The sequence below is a fragment of the Pygocentrus nattereri genome, chromosome 20 (assembly GCF_015220715.1).
Source record: "Pygocentrus nattereri isolate fPygNat1 chromosome 20, fPygNat1.pri, whole genome shotgun sequence".
Classification (NCBI taxonomy): Eukaryota; Metazoa; Chordata; class Actinopteri; order Characiformes; family Serrasalmidae; genus Pygocentrus; species Pygocentrus nattereri.
In genome coordinates, this window is record NC_051230.1 from 7,957,855 (window position 1) to 7,970,718 (window position 12,864).

Sequence of the window (12,864 nt, forward strand, 5' to 3'; positions counted from 1 at the left end):
CTTTGAGAGAGAGAGGAGAAAATTAAGCTGCCTGAGATCTGAAAACATCCACAGCCATCCTTCCACAGAAGACATGTCAGTGCTATGGGTGTGAAAGGATATGTAACTGTCGAGAAGCCCTCACTAAGAAAAGGAGGAGGCAAAAAAGAACATTTTCAAATCAAATAAAGAAGCTGCTGATGTTCTCAGAGCAATTGACTTACCACCCCAGAGTCCAGACTTCAACATAACTGAATGTGTTTGGCATTACTTCAATCATGAGAAGCAGAAAATGCAACCAACTCCTAAGACTGAACTTCTGGAGGTGTGCAAAAACATCCCATTGCCCTCACGAAAGAAAAAGAATAGAAGCTGTATTAAAAGCAAAGGGTGAACACACTAAATACGGAAGGATTTGATATTATAAAAATCTGCAAGTTGTGAAAATACATGTTTTGTGCTTTTCTTTCTGAGACAAAAAAAATAAATAGCTTATATCGAATGGCTCTTTAGTGTGAAAGTGAAATAATCCGGGTGGTCTCTGACTTTTGCACAGTGCTGTATTTGGTTGAATACTATTATAATCAGTGCTAACATTCCAGATTTAGTGTATTCAACACGGCAACTTCAGATCAAATATGAACCTCTGCAACAAAAGAGAATGTTTAATATGCGTGAATATTAAACAATGCATGAGCGACATTATCATCAGCGACAGATATTAAAATGATCACACATTAGTGACTCTGAAAGACGAGGGATCATCATATTGTTCCAGCTTTTAAAGACCCACTCTCATGCATCGTGATGGCTGGCTGCAAGCGGTGGGATTTCCATAACAGCCGTACCGCTCTGTTAAAAGCTTCGAACACCAAGGCGCTTGTGGTTGACTGAGCCATCTCATTTATATGCATTACCGATCATCATTCAGTCATATGCAATTTTCCACTTGTCAAGTCATAATGTCAAAATCATAATTATGAAATATGTGGCACTCGAGGGGCACATGGCCACTGCATAGCGCTTTTAATGCATTGAGTTGTATATTGGATGTATGAAGTGTGATATTAATGTACTATAAAAGCTATTTCTGCTATAGGTTTGATAAATGGCCACAAGCCGGGGAGTCCAAACAAAATCAGAGTCGTTAAATTTGTTCCACTTTTCCAAGTACGGAGATGCATTCAGGGATGTAGTGATAAAAACTAAGAATAATGGGCAAACCCTACATTTTGGTGGTTGCCCAATCATAATCAACATGACGATGGCCTGCTTCATACACCAAGCATATCCTTTCATCCCTTTAACCCTGTAGACTCCACAGTGGCCTCTGCTGTCCACTCTGCAGGTCAGTGTAATGGCCATCATATTCTGAGGTGAATTCCAATAGAAAGCTGAGAAAATACATTGATCTTCATCACATAACTATTTTAAGTTATTTTTTATGCATACATAGTTTTCTGCATTTATTCATCCCTCTTTTTTGAGGCCAAGAAGCTATTAAGATGTGCTATAAGTAACATCAGACCAGGAGAAAAAAGAGTCTGATTTTTCTTTTCTAACAGCAGTTATGATGCAGAAGTGAGTTTAAGACATAGTTCTTTTAAAATTTTTGTTTATTTGTGTGTTTTCATAGTCATTTAGCTCATTTGCTGAACAAATAGCCAATTTCAAATTGCTTTGCTAACTTTTACGGCACTCCGGATTGCGGACAGCATTGCAGTTTCAATGTTTTATAAAAGATTTGTGTAGATTTACAGCAGTTCATATTTCATAAGAATCAGAAGCTGCGCTCTGAGTGACTGAAGATGCTCAGCTTAAGTTTATGTTACCCCTATTAATCCCACAATGGGGTAATTTCACCTCCGCATTTTAACCCATCCGTGCAGTGAAACGCCACATATGCACTAGTGAATGCACACACACACACACTCAGGGGCAGTGAGCACCCCTAACCAAGGCGCCCAGGGAGCAGTTGCGGGTTAGGTGCGTGGCTCAAGGACTATTCAGGCTAAGGGGATGGAGCCGGCGACCTTCTGGTCATGAGGTTGGTTCCCTAATCTCCAGCACACGACTGTCCCCCATAAAACAAAGGCTTCAAGCAGTATTTGATCCAACAACTGTTTTATGAATTTTCATTTTCATTCAATTTTCATCTTTACCTGAATGTTGACTAGCAGTCAAAACATAAGCCAAACAAATGAATGCACAAATAGTTCCCTCTTATTAAATGCACTGTAACTAATGTCAGACTAGGAGACAAAAGAGTCTGATCTAAGTAGCAGTGATGATGCAGTAGTAAGTTTAAGCTCAGATCTTATAAGAATCAGCTCAATGATTAGCTATGCTGAGCTCCACAGATTGGCTAAACAAGTTCCTGAGGATGCTCAGCTTCTTTACCTGAATGAAAGTCAACAGTCACAACATAAGCTAAACAAATGAAGGTTTACTTGGCTATTTCTCGTTCTTTAAAAGCTGTTTACCATTTAAAAACCTTTGACTTCCTTTTTTAGCCTAAGAAAAGGTGGGATGTGTGAAATATCAGCCTTTACCTAACATTGCAGGGGTATGGCATCGCGTGAACATCATTCCTGCCGACACTTCATTCTACATCTCCATTCATTATTTATGGGAATTGGTTCTTTGTTTATATATTATGTGTTTTCCGCATTACAGTAACATTACCCATCATTTTCTCCCTCAGTTTCCATTTCTATCTCTTGGTGTTACATTCATATGAAAGCGATGACGCTCCCCCTTAAATTAAAACTTCTCTTTTTGTTTAAAACAGACAAATGAGCCTCTCTGACTGAAAAGTAATCAGTAATCCACAAGAGTTTTTTCAAACTCTGTCGGGAACTAAAGAGTTAAATACTGTAGCATTATTATTATTCCATGTGAGTTGCACTGCAGATTTGTTTGCATATCGTTGCAGCCGGAATAAAACCTTGTATCTCCAAATAGTAACTTTACAGGTCCGTTTCTATTCACACGTTAAATAGCATAACGGCCAACTGGCATTTTTCAATCTATGTAAAAGATGCAAAATTAAGGTTTTAACAAAACTGGGGCTTTTTGTTCATGGGCTTTTAGACTGGACAGAGCAGGGTCCAAATCTTCTCTGAAGTTCATTGTGTCTTTTTCTTTAAGTTCTAATATGAAACAGAGACTGATAAACACCAGTGCTGCTCTAATGTTAAATCTCAATAAACCTATGTTTTATAGCTTGGCCTAGTGCAATGGCGTGTCGGAGTGGGGGTTGCTGGGTGGCACTGGGGCTTGTACTTTATAGGCTGTTAGACTGGACAGAGCAGGGGTCCAAGCAGGGGTCTCTGAAGCTCATTGAGTCATACATAAATACAAATTTCACCAACAATATTAGAGGCTTAACTCTCGTAATTTTTATATTGGAGAATAACCAGAGAATTTTGGCACTGGGGCTTGTGCCTTATGGGCTACAAATAGACTGTCGATTCTTGATAGGATTGGGCATCATCCATTGACCGTTTTTTAGGAATGAAAGAAAGTGTTTCTTGTGTATTACAATCAAATTATCTTCCAAATTCTTAGGAAAACTCAATGGCATGGTCATTGTGTTACCTTACCATGCTTCTAGTGGGATGATGCTTGCGACAAGAGAAGACATAGCATCGCTTGGCCAGTATAAAAGGCTATACTTATTAGTGGGTTCAGGGTTAAGGTCAGCAAAATGCATCTATACTATATCATGTGTTGTCTAATGTGGTCACTTTGTACTGTTCATGCTTGGTATTCACATCTGTCTCAAGTGATCTGACCACAAGTGTAAAGTGGACAGACAAAACATTCCTGTGAGTCCTTGTTCATGTAAATGTATGGGCTGTTGGACATGTTTAGACTGCATGGATGGCCAGTGCAACTTATAAACAAGTGAAAGAGGAGGAGAAGAAAGAAACGATGCAGCTGTGTTTGTCTCTGCTGTGATGAGACAGTTGATTAAATGGTCCTTAATTGCTGTGGTGGATGCATTGGGAGAGCTAGAAATGTGTTCCTGGCCACCTCAGAAGGTGGTTTGAATGATAGAAACAGTGCAGTTTGGACATGAATTGGACCCCTGCTCTGTCCACAAGTGCTGTTGGATCACCTGTGACATACGTTAATGCTGGGTGTGAATGAAGCTTTTAGCTCTTCTCACATTTGGTGAATAAACCTGGGAACAGTTTGTAGCTGTGGTCAGTAAAAATGAGATATGTTAGCTTTGTTAAGACAGTGGCTCTCCTTTATGGTCCTGCATGTTGTAGTATGCTGGGCCAGATGCTGTATTAACCCCTTAAGTGGTCAGGGTCAAGTTTTATTACACACTTCTATAACCTGTATATAAGAATAGCTCGGTTGGTTTGCACTGAAGTCCCTGTAGTTACTGAACAATAAGCATTAGTATGTATTAAGCCTGGGATTTAAGGGGTTAATAAAAGTCTTTGCATATTTTGGAAATAGAACAGATATTTAATACTGTTTTATGTTTGTTTGTGTATTTTTAAGATTAGGATTAAAAATAGGCATCAACTATCTTCACCATGCAGGGTATTTTGTAAGTGTTGCATATAAAATAACTAAATTTGAATTTAAAATAAATTCATACTAAACTCAAACCAGTGGAGCAGACGTTTTGTGCTCTAGTTTTCTATTGTTGAATCTTTCAAATTAGCATCCGTTACCTTCCACCAGTGAGGAAATGTTTCAGCACTGGACCAGAAATATTATTTACACTTCCCTTCATTTCAGAATCAGTCCATCTGGAAGGAGGTTTCGCCTGGAAACCTAACCTGTGGCTCCGTTTACTATCAAATCTGTTCTGCAGCCTGACACACCTTCATTAAAATGCAGGAGGACTCTCTGCCTTTGAAACGTGGCAGGAAGGGTTTTAATTGCACACACTGAATATTTCAGAAGAACCAGAAACAGATGCAAATGCTACAAAGATGTAAAACAAGACACATGCCATTTTACCAGTGGTGGCAACTAACTCAGAAAGTGTTTGTTGCAGGGTTTGCAAGGTACAACTGATTAAACGCCAAACAAGAGGGATATCTTTGGAGGTGGATTTTAACACAGTGGAGCTTTCACTTCAGGTCAGATTTGGTTTTATCTCTGTTAACGAGGAAAGAAAACAGAACAACACACCGTGTTGCTCATCGTAAAAGCTCTTGTGCTCTACTACAGGCAAGTTGAGCTGCTCTGCTTCTGCTTCTTATTTACAAAAAAGGCTCTTTAAAGAATCACCCAGTGAAAGGTTTCTGGGTTCTTCTATGACATAACTGTTTCAGAGAAGGTTTATTGTAGTGAAGGTGGACATGGAGATGGTTGGTGTAAAAGTAGAGGAGGCAGTGGATAGGGCAAGATGGAGGCAGGTGATCTGCTGTGGCGACCCCTAAAGGGAGCAGCCGAAAGAAGAAGAAGAAGAAGAAGAAGAAGAAGGAGATAAGATATTTAATTATGATTTAAATTTGATCAACTGTTAATTCTCTCTCTCTCTCTCCCTCCACCTCTCTCTCTTTCTCTAACTCTCTCTCTCCTCTCTCTCTCCCTGTCTCTCCACATTTCTCACTCCTCTCTCTCTCTCTCTCTCTAACTCTGTCTTTCTCTTCTCTCTCTCTCTCTCCTCTCCATGTCTCTCTCACTCACTCTCCTTCTCTCTTCTCTCCCTCTCCTTCTCTCCTCTCTCACTCTTTCCTGCTCTCCTCTCTCTCTCTCTCTCTCTCTCTCTCTCTCTCCTCTCTCTCTCTCTACCTCTCTCTCTCTCTCTCTAACTCTCTCTCTCCACTCACTCTCCTTCTCTCCTCTCTCCCTCTCTCTCTCTCTCTCTCTCTCTCTCTCTCTCCACCCAATTTTAATTTAAGGTGCTTTATTAGCATGACAATATGCTACATTTGTACTGACAAAACTTGCCAAAGATTTTGAGCATCAGAACATCAACAGATCATCAGCAATTTAAGAGATGAACACATTAGATTCTAGGAATTTAAGGAAAAAAATGATCTTAAAATTTTAAACATTGCAAAATTGCTAAATTGTAGATGTCAATTTAAAATGACATGATATAATTAAAAACAAAACAATTAGTACATATGTGTGTATTTGTGTTTGTGTGTGTATCCGTGTGTATATATTTGTGTATATATTTGTGTGTGTATTTGTGTGAGTGTGTGTGTGTGTGTGTGTGTGTGTGTGTGTGTGTGTGTGTGTGTGTGTGTGTGTGTGTGTGTGTGTGTGTGTGTGTATTTGTGTGAGTGTGTGTGTGTATGAGACATAGTCACTCACTGTCCCTCTTCCGGTGGCAGGTCAGGGTGTACTGAGCTGCGAGAGCTGCTCTCTCTGTGCTCTCCTAACAGATACGGCAGTTTCTCTGTGTGAGACAGGCTGGTAAATGTGGGATGTTTGTTGTTGATTTTTGTAAAGAACTCTTTGTGGATCTCAGTGAATTTCGGGCACTCGGTCAGGAAGTGCAGCTCTGTCTCTGTTTTATTCAGTTCGCACTGCTGGCATGTTCTTTTTTCCTGAGGCAGCCAGGATCTCCTGTGCCTGCCGCTCTCGACAGCCAGACTGTGTTGACTGAGTCTGTACCTCGTCAGGGTGGTCCTCAGTCTCAGATCAGTCACCGTATTCAGGTACTCTGCCACAGTGTACTGTCTTTTTAGGGCCAGATAACATTGCCTGAGCCTGTTGAGTGTTAGTGTGTGTTAGTGTGCGTGAGTGTGTGTTAGTGCAGGTTAGTGTGTAGTTCAGGACCAGCTGAGTGAGGGGACTGTTGTCTTTGCTCAACTCCTGGTACTGCAGAGCTTTACAATGATGTGAGTGGGGGTCATTTTATATCCCTCTCTCTGTCTCTCTCTCTCTTTCTCTCCCTCTCTCCAGCTCTCTCCCTCTCTTTCTCTCTCTGTCTCTCTCTCTCTCTCTCTCCCTGCTTCAGGTGTTTTATTTTTAGGACTGTTTTACAGTCATTGCTATTGAAATCCTGCAGCTCTTGGCAGAGATCCAGCTGGTCTTCCTGCTGTGTGTTGCATTCATGTCCGCCAGCACTGAAGCTTCAGCTGTCGTCTTTGTAAACGACTCTGAGTGGGGGAAGCCCCGCACCTTCATTCACTCAGCCAACATTAGTACAAACACCATCAGAGGTGGCGGCACACACACACAGAGGACCACAGCATGGAAGCCGGCAAACCCTTACACAATAACACCAAGGGGCATTTATCAATTAACCTGTCCAGGCTCCGCCCACACGTGTTCAGTAGCAGTAGAGGATCCCATTCAATCTAAACACATTAGGATGAACACTGAGTTTCCAGTTTCACCTTTAAATATAACAACTGCGCGTGCTTCAACCTTTTGGGTTTATCTTACTCACTCTTTGAAGGCAAATCATGCAGCACTTACCATTGTGTTTATAATGCCTTAATTACTAAGCTAGAGCTACTTAAAATGAATGAGTCCTACAAAGTGAAGAATTATTTGCTCAAAATGCCTCCCAGTGGTGGTTTTGTTTGTGCCTGTCATCAGTTCTATTACTATTTTATCAGGTAATAACATGTTATCCCAATGCTAATGGCTATGTTTTGATGCAAATTGCATGTTTTTTGTGATGTCAACCCTGATGTCAGCGTGTAGCCTCGCAGGTGATCAGTTGGTTACTCCCAGACTATAAACAGTTTATGAACAGAATGACAAAAAAAACAGAAACAATCTCAGAAATGATTGACTCTTGTCTAATCTGAGCCATCTGGCCATTGCTGTAGGAAGCAAGCCATTTACAAACACTGGCTGGTGTCAGTAAAGAAGTGATTGGCCCAGTCGCAATGAGGGTGGAAATAATGTAGATAACACGCTGAAGAGAAAATGACATAAGTATATGTATTGGCAGTAAAGAGGAGGCATTAATGTAGCTTAATACATTTGAGCAAAATGGTGTTTTGCATTTATTTGCTGCATAATTATAGAAATAAACTTGTTAGACCTCAGTCCCCTCTGCATTAACGAAGAATTCTCCGAAGAGTTTGGTGATGCAGACTTTGCTAATTGCTTAAATCATTTAAGACAATGAGTTTGCAAAAGACTTTTCGAGTCAGAATAACAACAAACCCAACAAATGTGATGAATGCTACTGAGCTCAATAATGATGTTAGTTTTTTTGTTTAATATGACAACAGATTTGCCATCTTGCTCCCATCTCCTCATTTCATTTCATCTATAGGCCTTTGAAGTCAGGCATCACTCTGGAATCAGCATCATGCCCACAGTACCAAGTCTACGTCTGAGCTGAATTTCTCTATGGCAAAAATGAATGGGAATTTCAAAATTCATCTCTGTTATGGCCTGTGGACACAGAAAGATTCCAAACTGGACATGTTTTGTCCTACATATTGCTGTTGTTGGACGAATACAGGAAAAGGACAAAACCTACTTTAATTTTAATGTAAGTCGGTGGAACCAGACTTTTTTCCAAGTCATTTTGTTTTGTTATTTTGGTCCAGCGTTTTCACATTATACCAAAAACTCAAAAACGACAAAAATAGAGATACAAGGTTTTCTTCAGACAGCAGCGCTATATAGTTCCACTGAATGCCAATGGATCCTCTGAATTATGTGGCCATTAAGGGATCGAAATACGAACATTGCTGCATCCATGCTATGTAGCTAACACAAGCTAACTCCCACCTGGCACCCATTTCCTCATTTCATTTTATCTATAGGCCTCTGAAGCCACACTGAAATGGCGTTGCATAAAACAAAGTCTACTATTAAATTTCACTATAATATAATAACACCAGCTGCAATGTTGGGATGTTTTACAAAGGCTGCTGGTTTGTTTGGGTCTTTTGTACTTACTTGTCTTATGATGTCATAAGACACTGAGCAGCAGCAGTGTTAGCTCCTGTGTTGCAAATTCATATTATGGCTCATTAATGAACTCATAATTCAGACAATCCAGTAACATTGAGCGGAAAATATATGTAAGATCAAATGTATTGAGTTTTTAACCAACTTTGTTAGCTGCAGGGCACAATATCAACAACTTTTGTGAATCCCAATCATTTTTGTCATGGGGAAAACGGTAACACTTTCTATGTTTGTAAGCATCTATAAACACATTCATAACATGTTGTAATGCATGCACAAGGCATCATAAACGTGGACTTTAAATATTTTTAAAATGCATTGCATTATAGCCGTGATTATTATGCAATATAATTTGTTAATATAATGCATTATAAGTACTGTTCCTAACATTTTTTTTTATAAAAGCTCATAAGTTGTATTTGTCTACTCTAAGTGACGTATTCTGTACTAAAGGCTCCTCCAGTGTTAAGAGTGAGGCATCAAGTTGAAGTATTCACTGAAGGATTTATTGAAACAATAAAGCTCATTACAGGCTTCAGCTGTTTAAACTAGTGCTGCCATCAGTGTTTTACCCAATGTGGGAAATTCAATGTACACCACTGTTAATGTGCACCACCATTAGCCTGGCACTGACTTAACACTGCATATCCCTCTCCAGGCCTTCAGTCCACAGTAACTTCCTGCACATGATGTGTAATGTCAGAGGGGGTTTGGTGGAGAGGTTGATGGGTACTTGGTTTGAGAGACACTGGTTAAGTAAAGCACAATGTAGCAGTAATTCTAGGCTGGACAGCCTGTTTGGAGCATCTGAATATTCAGGACTGAAGCCCAGAAGATGCAGCTCTAACAGCACCAGCAGTGAGAGATAAAATACTGGAAACCTCAGGGTGTAAATAAACTTAGTCTTTACACTCTCCAAGCTGGGACTGACTTCTTTGCCACTGACTGTATAACAAGTTATGAACACTTAAAATGCAGTATATTAACAATTCATAATGTATAATAAGCATGGCTATAAAAGACAATTCACTGTAATTTATTTTTATAAATATTTATAAACATGCTTATAATGCCTTATGAATGTGTTTATAGATGCTTACAAATGTGACATTCATAGAAACTGTTACAGAGAAATCTAATCTGAGGATGACACCCACAGCTTGTCCAACAGTTGCCATGAATGGATCTGTGGACACAGCCTCTGTATTCATATAATATATACATATAACCCCATTAATTCTCACTCATTCACGTGATTTGTTTTGCTAGTAAGTCATTTTGCGACTCAGAAATGTTAGTCAGTCTGCTACAATGTAATTAAGCCAGATCTTCACAGCAACTCAAGTCCTCCTGACATGAACCACAGGAAGCCCATACTACTCTGAGTCTTGTTAAGGGTCACAGTACCAAAATAGACTTTAAGCACAGAGTGCATGGACAGTGAAAAAGAGGTGCAGGGAGAGAAATGAACTCTCTTCAAAGAAACCTAATTAATCTTTCTGCAGTTTTCATTTCTCTTTGTAAGCCCTCGTGGTGAGATTAAACCCAAAGTGATGATAGTTGGTCTTAATCGCTGCCCAGAGACAGATGGGATAATCGTTTTTCTGTGTCTCCACCTCTACAGAGAGATAAGAACAATACGGGTACAGGATTTATACACTCCTTCTGTTTCTCTCACACAGCATCAAACATATCAGTCAATATTTCAGTATTAAATACATCCTAAACATCAGATATCAGTCAGAGGAGGTCACTGGGAAGACATTTGAACATACAGTGCATAGGATACAGTTTTTATACTGACATTCATTCATTCATTCATTCATTCATCCATTCATTCACTCATTCACCAGCCCTTTAATTAATATTTCCAGTGGTCCGTCTACCCTGGATCATTCATTCATAAATACATTCATTCATTCATTCATTCATTCATTCACTCATCCACCCATTCATTTGTTCGTTCGTTCGTTCATTCATTCATTCTTCATTCATTCATTTATTCATTTATTCATTCATCTGTGTATTCATTCACTCATTCATCATTATGTGTACTTCTTCTACTCATTCATTCACCCACATGTATATTCATTCATCCATCCATCCATCCATTCATTCATTAATTTATCCATCTGTTCATCCATATATGTATTCATTCATTCATTCATTCATTCTTCTATTAAATCATTAATCTACCCATTCATTCATCCATATGTATATTAATTAATTTGTTCATCTACCCATCTGTTCATCCGTATGTGTACTTGTTCATTTATTCATTTATTCACCTGTCCTTTAATCCATCTACTTTTCCACTGATCCATCCATCTATCCATGCATCATGCATTCATTCATTCATTCATTCACTCACTTATCCACCCATCCAGTCATTATTTAATTAAACAATTAAATAAATCACTCACCTATTCATTGATTCTACTACTCCTTTGTCTGTCTTTCTTTGTCTGTCATTCTTTCTTTTTCTTTCTTTCATGAACTAGTTACTCATTCATCCAACTATTCATTCTATCCATCTAGTCTTTAATGCATTCATCTATTCCTTCATTCATCCACCCTCCCATTTATTCATTTATACTACAGACTATTATTAGACAGTTCAAATGATAATTCTATTATTATACTGTTATATAACTCTACTTAATGGCTTATACATGTTGGTGGTATTTCACGTAAGTGTAAGAGTCACATTACTGTATTACAAGTGTTTGAAATCTGTGCTGCTAAACTGAAGGCGATGACTTCATGGTGAGTCGGCTGCTCCAGCTGCATACAGAGCTCAGTTTCCCGTTCCTGAGCTGTGCCCACGAGACACGTATTAAGCTCCACTTCCACAATCTCCTCTGAACATACTGCTGACTTCTCTGCTGTTTGTTTGGTGTCTGTATTGATGGTGTTGGCCTTTGCTCAATTTAGTCTCCTTTAAAAGTCCTGAGGGTTTTGGAAAAGCCTCCTGTTGCCTGTGTGCCCACCAGCCCCCCTGGCTCAGCTGCCTTGGATACACACTGACACTGTGTTTGATGTGGGAAGGTGCACACACACTTCAAAGCCACACTGTGCTTGGCAGATCCTACAGAGATACACACATGAAAGTGACCAGGCTGGAAAGAGTGTGTGCAGAGTTTAAAGAGGTTTGTAATTTTGACCCTACACACAGACACACACACACACACACACACACACACACACAATCAATGTATAAACTGTTTCTGTTTCTCTGCATGCTTTGTTAGCCCCCTTTAACCCTGTTCTTCAATGGGACCCCCACAGGACCACCACAGAGCAGGTATTATTTGGGTGGTGGATCATTCTCAGCACTGCAGTAACACTGACATGGTGGTGGTGAGTTAGTGTGTGTTGTGCTGGTCTGAGTGGATCAGACACAGCAGTGCTGCTGGAGGTTTTAAACACCTCAGCATCGCTGCTGCACTGAGAAGAGTCCACCAACCAAAAATATCCAGCCAACAGCGTCCTGTGACCACTGACGAAGGACTAGAGGATGACCAATACAAACCGTACAGCAACACATGAGCTATTATCTCTGACATCAAGGTTGAACAACAATGTAAAAGTGTCTAACAGAGTGGACATTGAGTGGACACAGTGTTTAACAACTCCAGCAGCACTGCTGTGTCTGGTGCACACGCACCAGTGCAACACACACTAACGCATCACCAACACATCAGTGTTACTGCAGTGCTGAGAATGATCCACCACCCAAATAGTACATGTGGTCCTCTGGTGGTCCTGACCACTGAAGAACAGGGTAAAAGGGGGCTAACAAAGTATCAGAGAAACAGACAGACTACAGTCTGTAAGTACAATGTGCTCCTATATGGTAAGAGGAGTTGATAAAATGGACAGTGAGCATAGATGCAAGGAGGTGTTCCTAATAAAATGTTTCATGAGTGTATGTAAGTATGTAAATGAGCTCTTTTCTGATTTGCTGCTCAAATTATAACTCCAGTGTGAATACAGATAATACACTTTTGG

The 12,864-nt window shown here is 39.8% G+C and overlaps 1 protein-coding gene across 1 annotated transcript in view; it reads right to left on the reverse strand.

Annotated features, from left to right (window-relative positions):
* The window catches only part of LOC108443917 (calcium-binding protein 7), a 59,295-nt gene that overhangs the window by 12,679 nt on the left and 33,752 nt on the right, over positions 1-12,864 (reverse strand). The gene's annotated exons all lie outside the window — the stretch shown is intronic.